Raw genomic sequence first — 17,856 nt, 5'->3', positions numbered from 1 at the left:
TATAAAGAACGGGAAGACATCACAATACCTTATGGTCATACTCAAGCTTGTTGTTACCAAAATTAGCCAGTACTTCTGGAGCCATGTATGTTGTTGTCCTAGAAGTACTGCTGCTCGCTGCTCCAACAGTGGCAAAGCCAAATTCGCCTGAAATTGTATGAGAAAAGCAGGAATGTTAATGTTCATTTTGAAATGCTAGCTACCAATAAACACCACGGAGAAAAAAATATCCTTGTGTTGACATTCTAAGCATCACTTACCAATCTTCACCTCTCCGAAGGAGGTGATAAGGATGTTCCCGGGCTTAATGTCATGGTGGATGATGTTCTTTTTTTGCAGGTGGAAAAGGCCCTGAGAAATCAAGAAAGCAAAAGTAAGTATATAAATAGTTTTGTACTCTTTGATTAATTAGAAATATGCAGAATAGCACCAAGGAGTTCAACATGTGACCTACCGTGATTATATGTTTGCAGATATAGGAGATCCACCTTTCTCCTAAGTGCTTTGTGGTGCCAATAAGGTCTTGTAGAGTGGCACCAGTGATAAACTCAGTAGCAATCTAGAAAACAAATAAAGAATATTTGGTCAACTATTTTATTTACTGTACCTAAAATTTTATTGGGAACCCGAGGAAAAGGCTTTGTAGCTTAAAGTCTTGGTGTGACTGCAATATCAGCTGCAACTGTTTCTTACCAAACTGGATCATGTTTGCATCCAAAATGCTAACTTGTGTATTAGATCAGTATAAATTGGCATATTTGCTACATAAATGTGTAACCTCTCCGAATAAACACTTCCTTACCCAAAGTCCTTCAGGTGGCGATGGTGTCCGTGAGGCCTGATGGTAATAAGCCCCATAGAAATCCACGATATTTTGGTGGCCTGACACCATTTGAAGGACTTCAACTTCTTGTTGGACTTCCTTTTGCTTCTAGTTTCAAAAAAAAGTAACAAGGTAAATAAAATGGATACAATAACAATTTCAAATACCCCAACCTAACTTGTCATTATGAAAAATGACAGCTTTGTTATATCTCTACATGAGTATTGTATAATATGACGGAGACTCCTTTAGTTCTTTAATATCAAACTGTATTTCTTAAGTTACAGTTATATAGTTATTAGGGACCAGGGTATTTTACTTAGCCTTTTCAAAGGCTAATTAGTATCTAATTACAGTAATCATGAAGACACATTACCTCTTGATCTTTCACGATTACAATGGCCACCTCCATCCGTCTGTTTAGGTGCCATCCCTGTAGCAAAAGTAGAAAAAGAAGCTCAGTGATCATTACTTACAAAACAGTATGGGAAAGCAAATATAGAGAAGCATGTAAATATGGAAAGGTTTATTGGCTGCTTCTGAAGCACAAGAAAAACACAGAAAGGACAATACTCTAGAGGGCACAACCAATGGACAGAATTACAGAATAACCCAAAAGAACACACATTTTAACACAGAATATAATATCTTACAATGTAAATCACTCCGTTGGGGTCCTCTCCGATTGGTTTCCCCAATTTTAAATATCTCCCGGGCTCCTAAAAAATAACATTGAAAATGTGAAAAACTAATATTATGCAGTTGGACAAATAAACTTTCTAACATGTGAGAAGCCCATAAGGTGTAAGAGGAAACAGAGGGTAGAAGACTGGCGGCTGGAAAATTTAAGCCAAAATACAGTTTTACAGCTACTTACTGGGTATTTCTCAGTGAGTGAGATGGTGTTATTCCCCTGAGGAAGAAAAAAGGGATTTAATCAGACCAACTCATTTTATGGAACTGCTAACATTATATTTTGTAGAACAAGGAAAGTATTAATTTACTATATGGTGCCAGTATGTTAGTTAAAGTAGTTTGGCTCATACATAGGATGTTTATAATAGACTGGCAGTTTTCTCTGGTACATCTTGGTTAAAACAGAGAACATTTTTGTTATATGAACCGAACCCTGAAGGTGCAGGTGCTTAAATAGACAATATTTACAACTTTGGTTTAAGGAACAGGCCATGTTCTGAACTATACTTTGCTTATAGTTTAAACCCTCTTTAAAAAAAAATCCCTCTCTCCCACACAAGCTGAACCACTGGGCTTTGAGATAAGAGCAGCTCATTGTCCAGAAGAATTGAAAAGGGGAAAGGCCCTTTAAATATAAATTAATGAAAAAGTTGAATAAGATCTTTTTTTTTAAACCTCATTGAGACCCACCTCGTTGGTCGGAGGTTCCACTCGCTGTCTTTTGGAGATCTGGGGCCAGCAGGTGGTAGTGCCAGATTCCTGTGAAAGAAAATGTGTTATATAAACTGAACCTTCGATCTTAAAGTAGAACTGCAACACCCAAATGTATATATCTCTGCCCATAAATAAGGGGAGATAGAGCTTTGGAGCGGGCTTGAGGGTTGTTATGTTTTGCAGTGCCCGTTCTTTTACAACCCTTATTGCTCTGATTGCAGGAGTATGTATAGTGAAGCCTGCCTGGATCTTGGCTTGAGTGTGCATGTTCTAGAAGGGCAATGAGAGATGTGGAAGACCTGAGAGGATGGCAACGGAGGGAAAAAGTGGTGACGGAGGCAAAAAGTGGTGCCCAACCACCCCATGGAGCCCTTGTGCATTTGACCTTTAGGTAAGAGTGGAATGGGGCCTACATAAGAGTTTGCATGATGCAGATGGATAGGGGGCCTGCTTGGAGTCCAAATAGGTTTAAAATGATTTAATGTTATATTGAGAGAAAAAATATTAAATTAAGCTCAAACCTCCTTAAGATCTTTCACGCCCTCTTTGCTCAGTTCCTTTACCGAGCCCTCTTCCTGGCTGGTGTTGGTGCCAGTTTCTTTTGGTGACGCCTGGTAAATAAAAATACAGTTTCTCAACCATCTCATTGAGAGCTTAAAAGTGTCATTAAAACATGTTATATTAGATCTATTCGGCTTCCTAGAGAAACGGTCACAATGGATTTTAGGTAGCCGAGTTGGATATTTTAATATAATTGTGTTTCTCTTTTACATAATACAAGTGTTTGCTGGTTACCTCACAGATCTCAGGTTGAGGATCTTCACTTTCTTCCAGGGTTTCCTGGTTAAGAGAGAAAATGTAATAGGATCGCTCAGTTCACTAAAACATATGATAAAATGATTGTTATGGTTATTTTCTCCTTACCTTGCAGTGGCAGGAGTTGGTGTTACTCACCTGCTCCACTTCTACCTGCTGAGGGAGGCTTTCTGATTCATCCTGGTTTCGGGAGGGAAAAAAGTCTTTTACTGTATCAGTTTAGCTTAATAAAAAATATATTCTGAAATAAACCTGGTTTAGAAACAAATGAGCCAGTATGAATTCAATCTGGTTATATCTGAGACATAAGGGTCATTTACTTAGACCCCCGAGAGCACTGCAAGAACACTTAGTGGTGCAAATGTGTGCCCTTAAGTGCTCATTCGGAAAGCAGTTCTGCACCTTGTGCCTGATAAAAACAATCCAGTGTGATGTGCAGAGTAGTGATTAGCAAATCTGTCCCGAAAAATTTAGGAAATAGCAAAAATGATGTGCGTCACAAAAAATGCATGAAAATTTTTTTCATACAACAAATTTTTCGCAAAGAATTTTTGCGCAACATTAGTAACTACTCTGCGTAACCCTGGCCAATGTTAGAGAGTAGAGGGTGCTTTAAAGAAGTTTGGTATTTTGACCATATAATTTCTTTTTACCTGGCAGATCTCAGGATCGTTGATCGCAGGAGCCTCCTGGTTAAGAAAGGGAAAGACAAGGTAAATACAATCTTGGTTATAATATAGGGTGATTTTGATTTGTCTGACACAGTGGTACTTATTTACTTATATAGGGTCAATGCCGGATGTGGTGGCACACGAAAAAGCATTTAGGAACATAGGATCGGATCCTTTGCCTGTGTTTATCCACAGACCAAGAATCTAGCATCTGTAATTAGCCCGTAAGCTTGTATGAGTATATGTAATCGTAGCAACTAATCATATGTTTTTATTTTCTAATTTATACACGATAGAAGACCAGTAAGAAACAGAGGCTGACTGGTTGGTATGGGCAACTGCATTTGAGTAAGTTAGCCTCAGTTAAACTATGTTAGTTAATAATTTTCACTGTTGTGTAGATGATATTATTATTATTATTTACAGATACTATTCATGACCCATGTAGCTCAGTTCTTCCTCCTTGTTAAGTCAGAATAAAAAGATTTTAAAAATAATTGAATGGCTCCAATAAAAACTGAGTCCTTTTAAACACATTGCCTGACACAATGATTCTGGGTGCAGACCAGGAAGAAGGCTGATGCCAGTGTAGGGGCTGATACTTGGCCGGTGTTTTTCTGAAGGCCAAGATCAGCCCCCCTATGGGCATTGGCCTTAATTTCTGGCCAAGCAGGCGGTGCCTAAGAAATTACCACACCAAAGTGAATCTGGATTGGATATACTTATAAAATATCTTTTTCTATTGTGACCCTATAAATTTTTTTTCTTACCTGACAGATGTTATCAGCCTGGATTTCGGGAGTCTCCTGATTGAAAAAAAGGTAAGAAAAAGATATTGCTCATTGTAATATTTTGGTTTTAATGAAACTGATATACAGTCTTGCATAAAATATCAGGTGATTTTTATTTGCCCAACACAGTGGTACTTATTTACTTATATAGGGTCAATGCCGGATGTGGTGACACATCAAAAAGCATTTAGGATGATAGGGTCGGATTCTCAGCCTGTGTTTATCCACAGCCGAGAATCTAGCATGTGTGGCAGTAGCTTATGAGTTAAAATGTATGAGTGTATGGAATCGTAGAAACCAATTTATAAATGCTAGAAGACTGGTAAGAAACAGATGCTGACTGGTTAACTGAGGCTAATTTGCTCAAATGCAGTTGCCCATACCAAACTATGTTAGTAAATAATTTTCACTGTTGGGTAAATAATATTATTATTCTTTATTGATATATATGCATGACCCTTGTTGCTCCAATACAAACTGAGCCCTTTTAAACACATTGGGACCCCCTGCAAAATATTTGCCCCATACCTCACAGGTGTTTGATTGAGGGACTCCGGGCTCATCCAAAGATTCCTGGATAAGTTCTTCCTCCTTGTTAAGTCAGAAAGAAAGATTTTTTTAAAATAATTTCATGGCTCTGATAAAAACGGAGCCCTTTTAAATACATTGCCTGACGCAATGGTTCTGTATGCAGACCAGAAAGAAGGCTGATGCCTTAATTTCTGGCCAAGTAGGCGGTGCCTAACAAATGGACCCCCCCAAAGCCAATCTGGATTTTATATTCTATCAAAATTTATTTTTCTATTGTGACCCTAATATTTTTTCTTACCTGACAGATGTTATGATCAGGGATTTCGGGAGTCTCCTAATTGATAAAAGGTAAGATAAATATATTGCACATTGTAATATTTCTGTTTTAAAGAATCTGATATACAGTCTTGTATAAAATATAGGGTGATTTTTATTTGCCCGACACAGTGGTACTTATTTACTTATATAGGGGAAATGCCGGATGTGGTGACACATCAAAAAGCATTTAGGAACATAGGGTCGGATTCTCAGCCTGTGTTTATCCACAACCGAGAATCTAGCACGTGTGGCAGTAGCCTATGAGTTAAAATATATGATTGTATGGAATCGTAGCAACCAATTTATAAACGCTAGAAGACTGGTAAGAAACAGATGCTGACTGGTTAACTGAGGCTAACTTGCTCAAATGCAGTTGCCCATACCAAACTATGTTAGTAAATAATTTTCACTGTTTTGTAAATAATATTATTATTCTTTATAGAATAGAAAGAGTGCCGCACACACAGGGACTTGATACAAAAGAAAAAGTGGTTTTATTGAAAAAATTCCAACGTTTCGAGCACAATCTGTGCTCTTCCTCAGGGACAAACAAAATTCTTTATAGATATATATGCATGACCCTTGTAGCTCCAATACAAACTAAGCCCTTTTAAACACATTGGGACCCCTGCAAAATGTTTGGCCCATACCTCGCAGGTGTCAAATTGAGGGACTCCCGGCTCATCCAAAGATTCTTGGATAAGTTCTTCCTCCTGGTTAAGTCAGAAAGAAAGATTTTTAAAAATAATTTCATGGCAACAATATAAACGGAGCCCTTTTAAATACATTGCCTGACGCAATGGTTCTGTATGCAGACCAGGAAGAAGGCTGATGCCAGTGTAGGGGCTGATTCGTGGCCGGTGTTTTCTGAAGGCCAAGATCAGCCCCCCTCCCATGTGGCATTAGTTTAAATTTATGGCCAAGTAGGCGGTGCCAAAAAATTGCCACCCCAAAGTGAAACTCTAATTTAATATTGTCTTAAAATATCTTTTTCTATTGTGACCCTATTATTTTGTCTTACCTGACAGATGTTAATATCAGGGAAATCTGGAGTCTCCTGATTAAAAAAAGGTAAGAAAAGATGTTGCAAGTTGTAATATTTTTTAAAGAAGCTGATATACAGCCTTGCATTCATAAAATATAGGGTGATTTTAATTTGCCCCCTCTCATCCCTCTCTTATGCTTACATGGCAGTTGTTTATAGCCGTCTCCATCGTCTGCTCTGGCTCCTCCTCCTAAGACATAGAAAGTTATCTAATCAACTTACTATAACTCTGTAGTTTAGTATCTTAAATGTACCTTCTACAATACAAATTCCCTAAACTTCTGAAAACCAAACCTACTTACCTGGCAGTTGTTGTTGCCAGGGGTTTCTGTTGGTTCCTGGTTAATAGATAAAAGTCAAGTTATCAAATCAACTCAGCATTTTATAAAGGTAAAATAGGTCATATGTTATATTAAGGGACTGGTGTTTTATTATTGAATTATTTGATACTCACTTGGCAAACAGGGTTGTCAGATCCAACAGATGGTTCCTAGTTAAGAGAGAAAAATTGATCAGAGCAATGGATATCTACTAAATTGGGGCGGTGGGGGCAGTGCTATAACTGTTGTATGCACAGATCCATATGTGGATCAAAATAACATTTATATCGCATATTATACGGGTACAGGTTTATTGGCTATAGTTAGCTGTTTGCAAACAGTCATATTAAATGGTAAATTCTGTTAAAGGCAACACAACATATAGGAAGAAGCTAATAACATAAGGAATCTGTGATACCATCTCCTTAACTGCTTACCAGGCAGATCCACTGGTTGGGCTCTTCCAAGGGCTCCTCCTGGTTGAGTGAAAAAAGTTGACGTTACTTTATTGAATTGAAGGCCCATTAGCCAACGCAAGTTATCAATATTTTTTTTTTTATACCTGTAGGGCACATTCCTCCAGCCATCAGGTGCTTATGCAATATGACAATGTGTTTGAACAGTCAGTAGACTGTACCTAGTAGCCAATCAGATATGACTCTACTGCCTAATTTTTAATATTAATACACTGCTTAGTTTATAATTTAGTCAATGGGGTCTTCCAGTCAGTTATTACATTATTAGTGAAGTATCCATTATCTTATTTTCTGCTTACCTGGTAGTGGCAGGGGCTGGTGTTTGTTCTCGCCTGCACTATCAGTTCTTCCTCCTGGTTAAGTCAGAAAGAAAGATTTTTTTAAAATAAATTCATGGCTCTGATAAAAACAGAGCCCTTTTAAATACTTTGCCTGACGCAATGGTTCTGGGTGCAGACCAGGAAGAAGGCTGATGCCTTAATTTCTAGTCAAGTAGGTGGTGCCTAACTAATGGACCCCACCAAAGCCAATCTGGATTTTATATTCTATCAAAATATCTTTTTCTATTGTGACCCTAATATTTTTTCTTACCTGACAGATGTTATGATCAGGGCTTTCGGGAGTCTCCTAATTGATAAAAGGTAAGAAATAGATATTGCACATTGTAATATTTCTGTTTTAAAGAAGCTGATATACAGTCTTGCATAAAATATAGGGTGATTTTTATTTGCCTGACACAGTGGTACTTATTTATTTATATAGGGGAAATGCCGGATGTGGTGACACATCAAAAAGCATTTAGGAACATAGGGTCGGATTCTCAGCCTGTGTTTATCCACAACCGAGAATCTAGCACGTGTGGCAGTAGCCTATGAGTTAAAATGTATGAGTGTATGGAATCGTTGCAACCAATTTATAAACGCTAGATGACAGGTAAGAAACAGATGCTGACTGGTTAACTGAGGCTAACTTGCTCAAATGCAGTTGCCCATACCAAACTATGTTAGTAAATAATTTTCACTGTTGGGTAAATAATAATATTATTCTTTACAGATATATATGCATGACCCTTGTAGCTCCAATACAAACTGAGCCCTTTTAAACACATTGGGACCCCTGCAAAATGTTTGGCCCATACCTCGCAGGTGTCAAATTGAGGGACTCCTCTCTCATCCAAAGATTCTTGGATCAGTTCTTCCTCCTGGTTAAGTCAGAAAGAAAGATTTTTAAAATGGTTCTGGGTGCAGACCAGGAAGAAGGCTGATGCCAGTGTAGGGGCTGATTCATGGCAGGTGTTTTTCTGAAGGCCAAGATCAGCCCCCCTCCCATGTGGCATTAGTCTAAATTTATGGCCAAGTAGGCGGTGCCTAAAACATTGCCACCCCAAAGTGAAACTCTTATTTAATATTCTCTTAAAATATCTTTTTCTATTGTGACCCTATTATTTTGTCTTACCTGACAGATGTTAATATCAGGGAAATCTGGAGTCTCCTGATTAAAAAAAGGTAAGAAAAGATGCTGCAAGTTGTAATATTTTTTAAAGAAGCTGATATACAGCCTTGTATTCATAAAATATAGGGTGATTTTTATTTGCCCCCTCTCATCCCTCTCTTATGCTTACATGGCAGTTGTTTATAGCCGGCTCCATCGTCTGCTCTGGCTCCTCCTCCTAAGACATAGAAAGTTATCTAATCAACTTACTATAACTCTGTAGTTTAGTATCTTAAATGTACCTTGTACAATACAAATTCCCTAAACTTCCGAAAACCAAACCTACTTACCTGGCAGTTGTTGTTTCCAGGGGTTTCTGTTGGTTCCTGGTTAATAGATAAAAGTCAAGTTATCAAATCAACTCAGCATTTTATAAAGGTAAAATAGGTCATATGTTATATTAAGGGACTGGTGTTTTATTATTGAATTATTTGATACTCACTTGGCAAACAGGGTTGCCAGATCCAACAGATGGTTCCTGGTTAAGAGAGAAAAATTGATCAGAGCCATGGATATCTACTAAATTGGGGCGGTGGGGGCAGTGCTATAACTGTTGTATGCACAGATCCATATGTGGATCAAAATAACATTTATATCGCAAGTTATACGGGTATGGGTTTATTGGCTATAGTTAGCTGTTTGCAAAGAGTCATATTAAATGGTAAATTCTGTTAAAGGCAACACAACATATAGGAAGAAGCTAATAACATAAGGAATCTGTGATACCATCTCCTTAACTGCTTACCAGGCAGATCCACTGGTTGGGCTCTTCCAAGGGCTCCTCCTGGTTGAGTGAAAAAAGTTGACGTTACTTTATGGAATTGAAGGCCCATTAGCCAACGCAAGTTATCAATATTTTTTTTTTTATACCTGTAGGGCACATTCCTCCAGCCATCAGGTGCTTATGCAATATGACAATGTTTTGGAACAGTCAGTAGACTGTACCTAGTAGCCAATCAGATATGTCTCTACTGCCTAGTTTTTAATATTAATACACTGCTTAGTTTATAATTTAGTCAATGGGGTCTGCCAGTCAGTTATTACATTATTAGTGAAGTATCCATTATCTTGTTTTCTGCTTACCTGGTAGAGGCAGGGGCTGGTGTTTGTTCTCACCTGCACTATCAGTTCTTCCTCCTGGTTAAGTCAGAAAGAAAGATTTTTTTAAAATAAATTCATGGCTCCGATAAAAACAGAGCCCTTTTAAATACTTTGCCTGACGCAATGGTTCTGGGTGCAGACCAGGAAGAAGGCTGATGCCTTAACTTCTAGTCAAGTAGGCGGTGCCTAACAAATGGACCCCCCCCAAAGCCAATCTGGATTTTATATTCTATCAGAATATCTTTTTCTATTGTGACCCTAATATTTTTTCTTACCTGACAGATGTTATGATCAGGGCTTTCGGGAGTCTCCTAATTGATAAAAGGTAAGAAAAATATATTGCACATTGTAATATTTCTGTTTTAAAGAATCTGATATACAGTCTTGCATAAAATATAGGGTGATTTTTATTTGCCTGACACAGTGGTACTTATTTATTTATATAGGGGAAATGCCGGATGTGGTGACACATCAAAAAGCATTTAGGAACATAGGGTCGGATTCTCAGCCTGTGTTTATCCACAACCGAGAATATAGCATGTGTGGCAGTAGCCTATGAGTTAAAATGTATGAGTGTATGGAATCGTAGCAACCAATTTATAAACGCTAGAAGACTGGTAAGAAACAGATGCTGACTGGTTAACTGAGGCTAACTTGCTCAAATGCAGTTGCCAATACCAAACTATGTTAGTAAATAATTTTCACTGTTGGGTAAATAATAATATTATTCTTTACAGATATATATGCATGACCCTTGTAGCTCCAATACAAACTGAGCCCTTTTAAACACATTGGGACCCCTGCAAAATTTTTGGCCCATACCTCACAGGTGTCAAATTGAGGGACTCCTCTCTCATCCAAAGATTCTTGGATAAGTTCTTCCTCCTGGTTAAGTCAGACAGAAAGATTTTTAAAATGGTTCTGGGTGCAGACCAAGAAGAAGGCTGATGCCAGTGTAAGGGCTGATTCGTGGCCGGTGTTTTTCTGAAGGCCAAGATCAGCCCCCCTCCCATGTTGCATTAGTCTAAATTTATGGCCAAGTAGGCGGTGCATAACAAATTGCCACCCCAAAGCGAAACTCTAATTTAATATTCTCTTAAAATATCTTTATCTATTGTGACCCTAATATTTTCTCTTACCTGACAGGTGTTATTATCAGGGCTTTCGGGAGTCTCCTAATTGATAAAAGGTAAGAAAAAGATATTGCACATTGTAATATTTCTGTTTTAAAGAAACTGATATACAGTCTTGCATAAAATATAGGGTGATTTTTATTTGCCCAACACAGTGGTACTTATTTACTTATATAGGGGTAATGCCGGGTGTGGTGACACATCAAAAAGCATTTAGGAACATAGGCTCGGATTCTCAGCCTGTGTTTATCCACAGCCGAGAATCTAGCACGTGTGGCAGTAGCCTATGAGTTAAAATGTATGAGTGTATGGAATCGTAGCAACCAATTTATAAACGCTAGAAGACTGGTAAGAAACAGATGCTGACTGGTTTACTGAGGCTAACTTGCTCAAATGCAGTTGCCCATACCAAACTATGTTAGTTAATAATTTTCACTGTTGGGTAAATAATAATATTATTCTTTACAGATATACTGTATATGCATGACCCTTGTTGCTCCAATACAAACTGAGCCCTTTTAAACACATTGGGACCCCTGCAAAATGTTTGGCCCATACCTCGCAGGTGTTAAATTGAGGGACTCCTTGCTCATCCAAAGATTCTTGGATCAGTTCTTCCTCCTTGTTAAGTCAGAAAGAAAGATTTTTAAAAATAATTTCATGGCTCCAATAAAAACTGAGCCCTTTTAAATACATTGCCTGACGCAATGGTTCTGGGTGCAGACCAGGAAGAAGGCTGATGCCAGTGTAGGGGCTTATTCGTGGCCGGTGTTTTTCTGAAGGCCAAGATCAGCCCCCCTGTGGGCATTGGCCTTAATTTCTGGCCAAGCAGGCGGTGCCTAACAAATTACCACCCCAAAGTGAATCTGGATTGGATATACTCATAAAATATCATTTTATATTGTGACCCTAACATTTTTTTATTACCTGACAGATGTTAGCCTGGATTTCGGGAGTCTCCTGATCGAAAAAGGTAAGAAAAACATATTGGTCATTGTAATATTTCTGTTTTAAAGAAACTGATATACAGTCTTGCATAAAATATCAGGTGATTTTTATTTGCCCGACACAGTTGTACTTATTTACTTATATAGGGTCAATGCCGGATGTGATAACACATCAAAAAGCATTTAGGAACATAGGGTCGGATTCTCAGCCTGTGTTTATCCACAGCCGAGAATCTAGCATGTGTGGCAGTAGCTTATGAGTTAAAATGTATGAGTGTATGCAATCGTAGCAACCAATTTATAAATGCTAGAAGACTGGTAAGAAACAGATGCTGACTGGTTAACTGAGGCTAACTTGCTCAAATGCAGTTGCCCATACCAAACTATGTTAGTAAATAATTTTCACTGTTGGGTAAATAATAATATTATTCTTTCAGATATATATGCATGACCCTTGTAGCTCCAATACAAACTGAGCCCTTTTAAACACATTGGGACCCCCCTGCAAAATGTTTGGCCCATACCTCGCAGGTGTTAAATTGAGGGACTCTGGGCTCATCCAAAGATTCTTGGATCAGTTCTTCCTCCTGGTTAAGTCAGATAGAAAGATTTTTTTAAAATAATTTCATGGCTCCAATAAAAACTGAGCCCTTTTAAATACATTGCCTGACGCAATGGTTCTGTATGCAGACCAGAAAGAAGGCTGATGCCTTAATTTCTGGCCAAGTAGGCGGTGCCTAACAAATGGACCCCCCCAAAGCCAATCTGGATTTTATATTCTATCAAAATATCTTTTTCTATTGTGACCCTAATATTTTTTCTTACCTGACAGATGTTATGATCAGGGATTTCGGGAGTCTCCTAATTGATAAAAGGTAAGAAAAAGATATTGCACATTGTAATATTTCTGTTGTAAAGAATCTGATATACAGTCTTGTATAAAATATAGGGTGATTTTTATTTGCCCGACACAGTGGTACTTATTTACTTATATAGGGGAAATGCCGGATGTGGTGACACATCAAAAAGCATTCAGGAACATAGGGTCGGATTCTCAGCCTGTGTTTATCCACAACCGAGAATCTAGCACGTGTGGCAGTAGCCTATGAGTTAAAATGTATGATTGTATGGAATCGTAGCAACCAATTTATAAACGCTAGAAGACTGGTAAGAAACAGATGCTGACTGGTTAACTGAGGCTAACTTGCTCAAATGCAGTTGCCCATACCAAACTATGTTAGTAAATAATTTTCACTGTTGAGTAAATAATAATATTATTCTTTATAGATATATATGCATGACCCTTGTAGCTCCAATACAAACTGAGCCCTTTTCAACACATTGGGACCCCTGCAAAATGTTTGGCCCATACCTCGCAGGTGTCAAATTGAGGGACTCCTTGCTCATCCAAAGATTCTTGGATAAGTTTTTCTTCCTGGTTAAGTCAGAAAGAAAGATTTTTAAAATAGTTCTGGGTGCAGACCAGGAAGAAGGCTGATGCCAGTGTAGGGGCTGATTCATGGTCGGTGTTTTTCTGAAGGCCAAGATCAGCCCCCCTCCAATGTTGCATTAGTCTAAAATTATGGCCAAGTAGGCGGTGCCTAAAATATTGCCATCCCAAAGTGAAACTCTAATTTTATATTCTCTTAAAATATCTTTTTCTATTGTGACCCTATTATTTTGTCTTACCTTACAGATGTTAATATCAGGGAAATCTGGAGTCTCCTGATTAAAAAAAGGTAAGAAAAGATGTTGCAAGTTGTAATATTTTTTAAAGAAGCTGATATACAGCCTTGCATTCATAAAATATAGGGTGATTTTTATTTGCCCCCTCTCATCCCTCTCTTATGCTTACATGGCAGTTGTTTATAGCCGGCTCCATCGTCTGCTCTGGCTCCTCCTCCTAAGACATAGAAAGTTATCTAATCAACTTACTATAACTCTGTAGTATCTTAAATGTACCTTGTACAATACAAATTCCCTAAACTTCTGAAAACCAAAACTAATTACCTGGCAGTTGTTGTTGCCAGGGGTTTCTGTTGGTTCCTGGTTAATAGATAAAAGTCAAGTTATCAAATCAACTCAGCATTTTATAAAGGTAAAATAGGTCATATGTTATATTAAGGGACTGGTGTTTTATTATTGAATTATTTGAGACTCACTTGGCAAACAGGGTTGCCAGATCCAACAGATGGTTCCTGGTTAAGAGAGAACAATTGATCAGAGCCATGGATATCTACTAAATTGGGGCGGTGGGGGCAGTGCTATAACTGTTGTATGCACAGATCCATATGTGGATCAAAATAACATTTATATCGCAAGTTATACGGGTATGGGTTTATTGGCTATAGTTAGCTGTTTGCAAAGAGTCATATTAAATGGTAAATTCTGTTAAAGACAACACAACATATAGGAAGAAGCTAATAACATAAGGAATCTATGATACCATCTCCTTAACTGCTTACCAGGCAGATCCACTGGTTGGGCTCTTCCAAGGGCCCCTCCTGGTTGAGTGAAAAAAGTTGACGTTACTTTATGAAATTGAAGGCCCATTAGCCAACGCAAGTTATCAATATTTTTTTTTTTTATACCTGTAGGGCACATTCCTCCAGCCGTTAGGTGCTTATGCAATATGACAATATTTTGGAACAGTCGGTAGACTGTACCTAGTAGCCAATCAGATATGTCTCTACTGCCTAGTTTTTAATATTAATACACTGCTTAGTTTATAATTTAGTCAATGGGGTCTTCCAGTCAGTTATTACATTATTAGTGAAGTATCCATTATCTTATTTTCTGCTTACCTGGTAGTGGCAGGGGCTGGTGTTTGTTCTCGCCTGCACTATCAGTTCTTCCTCCTGGTTAAGTCAGAAAGAAAGATTTTTTTAAAATAAATTCATGGCTCCGATAAAAACAGAGCCCTTTTAAATACTTTGCCTGATGCAATGGTTCTGGGTGCAGACCAGGAAGAAGGCTGATGCCTTAATTTCTAGTCAAGTAGGCGGTGCCTAACAAATGGACCCCCCCAAAGCCAATCTGGATTTTATATTCTATCAGAATATCTTATTCTATTGTGACCCTAATTTTTTTTCTTACCTGACAGATGTTATGATCAGGGTTTAAAAGAATCAGATATACAGTCTTGCATAATATATAGGGTGATTTTTATTTGCCCAACACAGTGGTACTTATTTACTTATATAGGGGAAATGCCGGATGTGGTGACACATCAAAAAGCATTTAGGAACATAGGGTCGGATTCTCAGCCTGTGTTTATCCACAGCCGAGAATCTAGCACGTGTGGCAGTATTCTATGAGTTAAAATGTATGAGTGTATGGAATCGTAGCAACCAATTTATAAACGCTAGAAGACTGGTAAGAAACAGATGCTGACTGGTTAACTGAGGCTAACTTGCTCAAGTGCAGTTGCCCATACCAAACTATGTTAGTAAATAATTTTCACTGTTGGGTAAATAATAATATTATTCTTTACAGATATATATGCATGACCCTTGTAGCTCCAATACAAACTGAGCCCTTTTAAACACATTGCCTGACGCAATGGTTCTGGGTGCAGACCAGGAAGAAGGCTGATGCCAGTGTAGGGGCTGATTCGTGGCCGGTGTTTTTCTGAAGGCCAAGATCAGCCCCCCCATGGGCATTGGCCTTAATTTCTGGCCAAGCAGGCGGTGCCTGACAAATTACCACCCCAAAGTGAATCTGGATTGGATATACTCATAAAAAATCATTTTATATTGTGACCCTATTATTTTTTTTCTTACCTGACAGATGTTATCAGCCTGGATTTCGGGAGTCTCCTGATCGAAAAAAGGTAAGAAAAACATATTGCTCATTGTAATATTTCTGTTTTAAAGAAACTGATATACAGTCTTGCATAAAATATCAGGTGATTTTTATTTGCCCGACACAGTGGTACTTATTTACTTATATAGGGTCAATGTCGGATGTGATAACACATCAAAAAGCATTTAGGAACATAGGGTCGGATTCTCAGCCTGTGTTTATCCACAGCCGAGAATCTAGCATGTGTGGCAGTAGCTTAAGAGTTAAAATGTATGAGTGTATGGAATCGTAGCAACCAATTTATAAACGCTAGAAGACTGGTAAGAAACAGATGCTGACTGGTTAACTGAGGCTAACTTGCCCAAATGCAGTTGCCCATACCAAACTATGTTATTAAATAATTTTCTCTGTTGGGTAAATAATAATATTATTTATAGATATATATGCATGACCCTTGTAGCTCCAATACAAACTGAGCCGTTTTAAACACATTGGGACCCCCCTGCAATATGTTTGGCCCATACCTCACAGGTGTTTGATTGAGGGACTCCGATCTCATCCAAAGATTCTTGGATCAGTTCTTCCTCCTGGTTAAGTCAGAAAGAAAGATTTTTTAAAAATAATTTCATGGCTCCAATAAAAACTGAGCCCTTTTAAATACATTGCCTGACGCAATGGTTCTGTATGCAGACCAGAAAGAAGGCTGATGCCTTAATTTCTGGCCAAGTAGGCGGTGCCTAACAAATGGACCCCCCCAAAGCCAATCTGGATTTTATATTCTATCAAAATATCTTTTTCTATTGTGACCCTAATATTTTTTCTTACCTGACAGATGTTATGATCAGGGATTTCGGGAGTCTCCTAATTGATAAAAGGTAAGAAAAAGATATTGCACATTGTAATATTTCTGTTTTAAAAAATCTGATATACAGTCTTGCATAAAATATAGGGGGATTTTTATTTGCCCGACACAGTGGTACTTATTTACTTATATAGGGGAAATGCCGGATGTGGTGACACATCAAAAAGCATTTAGGAACATAGGGTCGGATTCTCAGCCTGTGTTTATCCACAACCGAGAATCTAGCACGTGTGGCAGTAGCCTATGAGTTAAAATGTATGAGTGTATGGAATCGTAGCAACCAATTTATAAACGCTAGAAGACTGGTAAGAAACAGATGCTGACTGGTTAACTGAGGCTAACTTGCTCAAATGCAGTTGCCCATACCAAACTATGTTAGTAAATAATTTTTACTGTTGGGTAAATAATAATATTATTCTTTACAGATATATATGCATGACCCTTGTAGCTCCAATATAAACTGAGCCCTTTTAAACACATTGGGACCCCTGCAAAATGTTTGGCCCATACCTCGCAGGTGTTAAATTGAGGGACTCCTCTCTCATCCAAAGATTCTTGGATACGTTCTTCCTCCTGGTTAAGTCAGAAAGAAAGATTTTTAAAATGGTTCTGGGTTCAGACCAGGAAGAAGGCTGATGCCAGTGTAGGGGCTGATTCATGGCCGGTGTTTTTCTGAAGGCCAAGATCAGCCCCCCTCCCATGTTGCATTAGTCTAAATTTATGGCCAAGTAGGCGGTGCCTAAAAAATTACCACCCCAAAGCGAAACTCTAATTTAATATTCTCTTAAAATATCTTTTTCTATTGTGACCCTATTATTTTGTCTTACCTGACAGATGTTATTATCAGGGAAATCTGGAGTCTCCTGATTAAAAAAAGGTAAGAAAAGATGTTGCAAGTTGTAATATTTTTTAAAGAAGCTGATATACAGCCTTGCATTCATAAAATATAGGGTGATTTTTATTTGCCCCCTCTCATCCCTCTCTTATGCTTACATGGCAGTTGTTTATAGCCGGCTCCATCGTCTGCTCTGGCTCCTCCTCCTAAGACATAGAAAGTTATCTAATCAACTTACTATAACTCTGTAGTTTAGTATCTTAAATGTACCTTGTACAATACAAATTCCCTAAACTTCTGAAAACCAAAACTACTTACCTGGCAGTTGTTGTTGCCAGGGGTTTCTGTTGGTTCCTGGTTAAGAGATAAAAGTCAAGTTATCAAATCAACTCAGCATTTTATAAAGGTAAAATAGGTCATATGTTATATTAAGGGACTGGTGCTTTATTATTTGAGACTCACTTGGCAAACAGGGTTGCCAG

The 17,856-nt window shown here is 38.1% G+C and overlaps 1 long non-coding RNA gene across 2 annotated transcripts; it reads left to right on the top strand.

Moving 5' to 3' along the window:
* The first annotated feature begins 338 nt into the window (after positions 1-338).
* LOC116408774 lies at positions 339-17,396 on the top strand. 2 transcript variants are annotated; one of them, XR_004221223.1, is made up of 7 exons: positions 339-373; positions 2,455-2,624; positions 3,710-3,762; positions 13,570-13,612; positions 15,663-15,705; positions 16,510-16,552; positions 17,374-17,396. It is a non-coding gene; the product is annotated as an uncharacterized LOC116408774 (long non-coding RNA). The 2 variants fall into 2 exon arrangements; XR_004221224.1 differs by lacking the exons at positions 13,570-13,612; positions 15,663-15,705; positions 16,510-16,552; positions 17,374-17,396 and adding exons at positions 5,348-5,390; positions 7,800-7,814.
* The last annotated feature ends 460 nt before the right edge of the window (positions 17,397-17,856 follow it).

Source organism: Xenopus tropicalis, chromosome 2, assembly GCF_000004195.4.
Source record: "Xenopus tropicalis strain Nigerian chromosome 2, UCB_Xtro_10.0, whole genome shotgun sequence".
Lineage (NCBI taxonomy): Eukaryota > Metazoa > Chordata > Amphibia > Anura > Pipidae > Xenopus > Xenopus tropicalis.
Note: the sequence above shows the minus strand (reverse complement) of the source record. Positions and strands in the feature narration are given on the sequence as shown.